We start from the raw sequence: 7,399 nt of genomic DNA, 5'->3' as shown, positions 1-7,399 counted from the left end.
TTTGAGATAGGGTCTTCTATCTCAAAATAGCCAAGGCTGGCTTTGAACTCCTAATCCTCCTGCCTCAGCCTACTGAGTTATTGATTATAGATGTGTACCACCTATGTAGACCAGGCTGACCCCCAACCTGTAGTGCTCCTTCTTCCTCTGCCACCTGAGCCTGAGCGGTGGGATCACAGATGTGTGCCACCATGCCTCCACAGCTGGTTTTGAATATATGTCCCATCCTGGACAGTCCTGTGTCCTTGGTGACCCCCGTGTGGCAGTCCCCAGCCTTCTCTTGCTGTGGCCTTGATAGTTCTGAGGTGCACTGGTCAGGTATCTTGTAGATGCACCAGGTGGTAGGATATGGGAGGAAGCGCCATTTCAGCACACTGCCATGTTGCACTGGATCACTTCTTCTTTGGGGCGAGGGGGAAGCATTTTGGCCATTTTCCAGGTGAGGAAGCGGGCTGAGAGGTACAGCCAGAAATGGCCACATTCTGGTATAAGCCCACGCCTGCAGCTTTCCACCCGACCACCCTCCTCCACCTGGAGTGAGGTCCCCTGTGTGTGCGAGCCATGGCCGAGGCAATTGTTCCTGAGTGGGTGATAATCTCAGTTCTAACCTCGGCCCACTTGTGATCCAGCTCTTGAGGATGCACCAGGGCTGACAGTGTAGCTATCACTATCACAGTGCCAGAGTGTTTAGTGTTTGCCTAGCTTGTGTGAGGCCCTGAGATCAACCCCTATCAACACACACACACACACACACACACACACACACACACACACACACACACACTCAGAAGAAACAAAAAATGAACACAAGAAAATAAAACGAGTATAGTAGCATGTGACTGTAATCCCAGCACTCAGGTGCCTGAGGCAAGAGAATTGAGAGTCCCGGGCTAGCCTGGGCTACAGAATCACTCTTGCTCCTCTAGTTGTGCTCTGACAGTGTCCAGTCAGCACACGGGGCCTGTGACTACTCTGTGTGTAGCACAGAAGTAGAATATGTGCACCCTCACAGACAGTCCCGACCTGCAGAGCTGCTGTAGATGGTGACAGAGCCTGAATCAGTGCTGTCCCAGAGACAAAGAGAAAGGGCTAGCTCAACACCCCAACCAGCTCAAATTCAGTGACTGGCAAAGTACCAAGTCCCTCCCCCGTGGATGCTTTGGGGTCATAAGAAGACATATACATTGCTCCTGGGGTTGGGTCTGAGGGATGCTGATAGTGATGTGTGTGGCCCCAGGCAGGAGTAGCTGAACCCTACAATCCTCCATGTTAACTGTATAAACTACATTCTCAGTCTGTTGAAAGAACCTGACACAGCCTATGAGACAGATCCAGTTGCAAATTTGATTTTTAACTAATTAATTAATTGTGTGCATGCACACACACTCAAGGGTGCATATGCTTGTATGTTCACACATGTGGAGGTCAGAGGACAACTCTGTGGAGTCAGTTCTCTCCTTCCACCTTTAAATGGGTTCCAGGAATCGAACTCAGGTGTACAGGCTTGCATCATAGGCTGCATCTTACTAGCCTTCAAACTGCATTTAAAAACTGGGAATGTAAGCCGGGCGGTGGTGGCGCACGCCTTTAATCCCAGCACTCGGGAGGCAGAGCCAGGTGGATCTCTGTGAGTTCGAGGCCAGCCTGGACTACCAAGTGAGTTCCAGGAAAGGCGCAAAGCTACACAGAGAAACCCTGCCTCGAAAAACCAAAAAAAAAAAAACAAAAAAACAAACTGGGAATGTAACCAGGCTGTGGTGGTGGTGCACCCCCTTAATCCCAGCACTCAGGAGGCAGAGGCAGGTGAATCTCTGAGTTTGGGGCCAGCCTGGTCTACAGAGAGAATTCCAGGACAGCCAGGGCTACACAGAGAAAGCCTGTCTCAAAAAAATCAACCCCCTCCCCGAAAACCAAAACAACTGGGAATGTATTCAACGGTAGATCAACTTCCCTGCTGTGTGGAAGGACCTGGGTTCAAATCCCCAGAAGTGCAAATAGCAACAACAAACCCTCCATTTTCCAGGGGGTGCTTTGGAGGCCGAGAGAGGTTGAGTGACGACACCCCGTCAGAAGCACAGCGATACCCCGGTGGCACCTCAGGGCAGTGAACACTACGGATTCCTCCTGCAGGGCCGTCTGGACAAATTCTCCTGTGCTGGAGTTCAGGCAGAGAACCCAGAGTGGGGTGGGGTGGGGTGGAGAGATGGCCCAACAGTGTGTGCCGCACAGCAAGGTCACGCTAAGTGACAACGATCTTTGCAGTCCCTGAAAGACGCTCACCGAAGACCTCCCCGGGCCCTTGCGCTCTTTGTGTCTTGGTTTCTGCTGGCGGAAATCCATGCACAGGTGTGCGAGGCACCGCCTCTCCCCGCCTGGAAAAAACCCACAATCTCTAGTGGAAAGAACAGCCCCCGATAGCTTCTTGACTCCTTCAGGTGCCGGCATACCCACACTCCAGCAAGGTCAAGGTCACATCTGCCGGGGCCTCAAAGGATAAGGCCCCAGCTTCCTGGAAATGCTTAAAAGAGCTGCGTGCTGCCGCTACCGAGTGCTCCCGTAGGCCTGGCACAGAAGGTGATCAATTTTGCCCAAGAGTCCCCAGCCCCGGGTCCCCTGAAGGTCATCCTTCCCCCTTTGACAGGTGATGAAGTGCCTCACAGAGGTTGTTAGATCATTTGCTCCAAGTCACACGGCCTGAAAGTGGTAGAGATGGAGAGGGGCGTGGGGTGTTGCACGCCTGAAACCCCAGCCCTTGGGAAGCTGAAGCGGGATGACACTTGTGAGTTCCAAGCCGACCTGGGTGATAGAGTGAGACCATGTCTTAAAACAAGGTGGGTGAGCAGGGGCTGGAGAGAAGGCACCCAAGTGAAAAGCACTGTCTGTCCTTCCAAAGGACTTAGGTTCGATTCCCAATGCCCACATGGCCTCTTCTGGCCTCTGCAGGCACCAGGCATGCACGTGGCACACATACATACATACGCACACACACAGGCAAAATACCTATGCATAAAATATAAAAATAAGAAAATAGTTAAGCCGGGTGGTGGTGGCGCATGCCTTTAATCCCAGCACTCGGGAGGCAGAGGCAGGCAGATCTCTGTGAGTTCGAGGCCAGCCTGGGCTACCAAGTGAGTTCCAGGAAAGGCTCAAAGCTCCACAGAGAAACCCTGTCTCGAAAAACCAAAAAAAAAAAAGAAAATAGTTAAAAGGGAGGAGAGGGCTGGGGAGATGACTCAGGATAAAGTGTTCGCAGGCAAGTAGGAGGATCAGAGTTCAAATCCCCAGAACTCATTCAATGCTGGTGGGCAGGACAGCTCCCTTGTAATCCCATTTCACAGGGTGGTGGAGAAAGGGGACCCCCCCCCCCAACAAAACACACACACACACACACACACACACACACACACACACACACACACACACACAGCAACCTGAGTGAATGAAGTGGAGAGAGATGGGGGAAGACTGTCTATCAACCTCAGGCTTTCATGAGCAACTGCAGACATGTATGTGCCCACTCACAGGAGAACATGTATATATACACACACAGAGTAAACACAGTCATACAAAAAAAATCATACCCGCACACACATATGTGTGAGAGGATGTGTGTGCAAAGAGTGGTGGTGGTGGCGGCACACACCCCTGTGGTCCCAGCTACACAGGAAGCTGAGGACCGAGTAAGCCTACAAGTTAAAGCCCAGCGGCAGATGGAGACCCCCATCTCCAAAACAAAACAGAACACTTCTATATGCTGTCTCTCTCTCTCTTTAATTTCTGTTGTATATTAGGGAACTTTTAGTGAAAATATATAGGCAGAAGTAGAGAAGACAGCAAAATAAACTCACATAACAAAGCTCAGCTCCAGTTCCTGCCAACATTTCCCAATCTTTCTTCTTCTTCCTCCTCCTCCTCCTTCATTTTTTTCTACATTGAACTTTTTTTTTAAAGACAGAGTCTCACATATCTCAGGGTGGCCTTAAACTTGACATGTAGCTAAGGATGACCTTTAACTTCTGATCATCTGTTTCCACCTCTCAAGTTCTAGATTAATAGACTTTCACCACCACACCCAGTTATGGGATGCACGCTAGACAAGCACTCTTCCGGCTGAGCGACATCTCCAGTCATTTCATTTTATTTTAATCTATTATCGGTCGGGGGGTGTGTGTGTGTGTGTGTGTGTGTGTGTGTGTGTGTGTGTGTGTGTGTGAGAGAGAGAGAGAGAGAGAGAGAGAGAAAGAGAAAGAGAGACAGACAGACAAAGACAGAGAGAGAGACAGAGACAGGGACACAGAGAGAGACAGAGAGAAAAAACAAAGAGACAGAGAGAGACACACAGAGAAACAGAGACAGAGGAGAGAGAGATGGAGAAAAGAGAGAGAGAGAGACAGAGAGAGAGAGAGAGAGAGAGAGAGAGAGAGAGAGAGAGAGAGAGAGAGAGAGAGAGAAACAGACACACACACACAAAGAAAGACAGAGAAGGGGGTGGATAGAGAATGCATGCATGCCCCAGCACACATATGGAGGCCCACAGACAACTTCGAAAGTTGGTTCTCTTCTTCCACTATGTCTTTGAGGCAGAGTCTCTCACTGTTTCTACCACCCTGTGATTCCCGTCTCCAGTGCTCGTCTCGAGGTAGGAGTGCTGAGGTTACAGACCCTTGGCACCACATCTGCCGGTGTCACACATCAGGCTTGTGTGGCACACACTGTTACCTTCTGAGCAGTCTTGCCTGCCCCATCTCTTGCACTTTTATTGGAAGTTTAGAGTTTTTCTTTGTATGCCTGTGTGTGTACCTGCCTGTCTGTATGTGCACCAGGGGCATGCTGGAGCCCATGGAGGTCCGAAGAGGGTGTCAGATACCCTAGAACTGGAGAGAAAGGAGGTTGTGAGCTGCTCAAAGTGGGTGCTGGGAACTGAACCTGGGTCCTCCGTAAGAGCATGCAGTACTCTTAACCACCAGGCCAGCCCTCCAGCCCTTTATTATTTTTGTCTTGGTCAGTGTTCTATTGCTGTGAAGAGATGCCATAACCATGACGACTCTTATAAAGGAAGGTATTTGACTGGGGCTGGCTCACAGTTTCAGAGGTTTAGTTCATTATCATAGTGGGAGCATGGCGGCATGCTGGCAGACATGGTGCTGGAGAAGGAGATGACAGTCCTACATCTGGATCCACAGGCAGCAGGAAGAGAGAGAGACACTGGGCCTGGCTTGGGCTTTTTGATCCCTCAAAGCCCACCCTCAGAGACACACTTCCTCCAACACACCTCCTCATTCTTCCCAAATAGTGCCACTCTCTGGTAACTAAGCATTCAAATTATGACCCTATGGGGCCATTTTTATTCAAGTAATAAAATAATTTTATTATTTTTATTTTGAATTTTTTGTTGTTGTTGCTTGTTTTGAGACAGGGTCTCACTATGTAGCACTAGCTGTCCTGGAACTCACTATGTAGATTAGGCAGGCCTCGAACTCATAGAGATCCACTTACCTCTGTCTGCCTCCTGAGTGTTCAGCACACCTGACCAAGGTTTGTTTCTATTTTATCTGTGTGGGCCATTACACCACGTTTGTGCTGTGTCCATGGAGGCCAGAAGAGAGTGTTTGCAGGCAATATTTTTAGCCCCCATATGGCTGCTGGGAACCAAACCCAGGTCCTCTGCAAGAGAAACAATGCTCTTAACCACAAAGTCATCTCTCCAGTCCCCTCACAAGGACCTTTTTATTGGGGGGGGGAGCATCTTCATTGTTTTTAGGTTGATGGTTCAATAGTATTGAGTACTAACACTGTTAAATTTTTCACCCTGCACTTCTAAAATGTGAACCCATTGAGTAACACTTCACCCCTTCCCAGTCATGGGCAACTCCTATGGTATTTTGGAGGGCTGTTTTCTTTTTGTTTTCGTTAACCCGGGCAGTGAACCCCCAGGCCCCACATGCTAGGTAAGCTTCCTGCCACTGCATTCTATCACCAGCCCCATTACTGTCATTTATTTCAACAAATTTGATTAAGATTCTTCATATAAGTCAGGTGGTGGTGGTGCATGCCTTTAATTCCAGCCCTCAGGAGGCAGAGGCAGGCGGATCTCTGAGTTCAAGGCCAGCCTGGTCTACAGAGTGCATTCTAGGACAGCCAGGGTTACACAGAGAAAACCTGTCTTGAAAAAACAAAAAGAGTCTTCGTACAGCACTCTACCAGAGGCTCTGCCCTCAACCAGCCAGTGCAAAGGCTCCACCCCCAGCCCGGCCAGTGCAAAGGGTCCAGAGCTCATCCATCCTGCTCCCCCTCTTTTTTCCCTTCCTTGTGCTTGGTCAAGAAGCTGGAGACAGAAGTTGGGTGGAGTGGAAAATCAGGACCGTTCCCAGGAAGAAAAGAGGACGGGACAACAGTAGTGAAAAAGTTAAAAATGTGTGTGTGTGTGTGTGTGTGTGTGTATGTGTGTGTGTGTGTGTGTGTATGTTGTCATGGAGAACTTTCGGAGGTCAGAGGACAGCTCTGGAATCAGCTCTCTCCTTCCACCTTGACGTGGGTCCTAGGGATCCAACTCAGATCACCAGCCTTGTGCAAGCAACCTTCACCCGTTGTCCCATTTGAGTCATTTAACGTTTTAAAGTTTTTGTTTGGGCAAGTGAGTTGGTCTGTGGAGTAAAAGCACTTGACATAAACCTGATGATGTGAGTTCAACCACCCTACACCACTGTGGACAACTTCAAAACAAAAAACAAACCTGAATGTTTTTTTGTTTGTTTGTTTGTTTTGAAGATCTTTAAATGTAGACCAGTTTAGCCTTGAACTCACAGAGCTCTACCTATGTGTCTCCTGAGCTGGGATCGAAACTGTCTACTGGGGCTGGAGAGATGGCTCAGAGGTTAAGAGCAACGGCTGCTCTTCCAGAGGTCCTGAGTTCAATTCCCAGCACCCACATGGTGGCTCACAACCATCTGTAATGAGATCTGGCTCCCTCTTCTGTGTACATAACAAATAAATAAATCTAAAAAAAAAAAAAAAAAAAAAAGCTGTCTGCTACCACTCACCACCCCCAGAAGTCTTTGCGTTTGGGGCATTTCTTCCTTTGGGGTGGGAGGTGGGACAGGACCTCCCTGCGTAGCTCTGGCTGGCTTGGAACTCACTGTGTAGACCAGAATTTGCAGGGATCCTCTGCCTCAGCCTCCCGAGTACTGGAACTGTGGTCACGAACTACGCCTGGCTCTTGGCTGTTGGTTTGAGGCAGGGTTCCGCTCTGGAGACACGCTAGGTTGGAATTTAAGCTTCTTTTGCTGCAGCTTCCTGATTGCTGGGATTAAAGGCACAACCACCACCCCTGGCACTTACGAGTCATAAAGCTTTTTTTTTTCGGTACGAGTTCATCGTTTGTGTGTGCATGCACCCACGT

Source organism: Peromyscus californicus, unplaced genomic scaffold, assembly GCF_007827085.1.
Source record: "Peromyscus californicus insignis strain IS unplaced genomic scaffold, ASM782708v3 Scaffold_2__1_contigs__length_46816999, whole genome shotgun sequence".
Taxonomy (NCBI): Eukaryota; Metazoa; Chordata; class Mammalia; order Rodentia; family Cricetidae; genus Peromyscus; species Peromyscus californicus.
The sequence above is the reverse complement of the archived record's forward strand: the minus strand, read 5'-3'. Positions refer to the sequence as shown.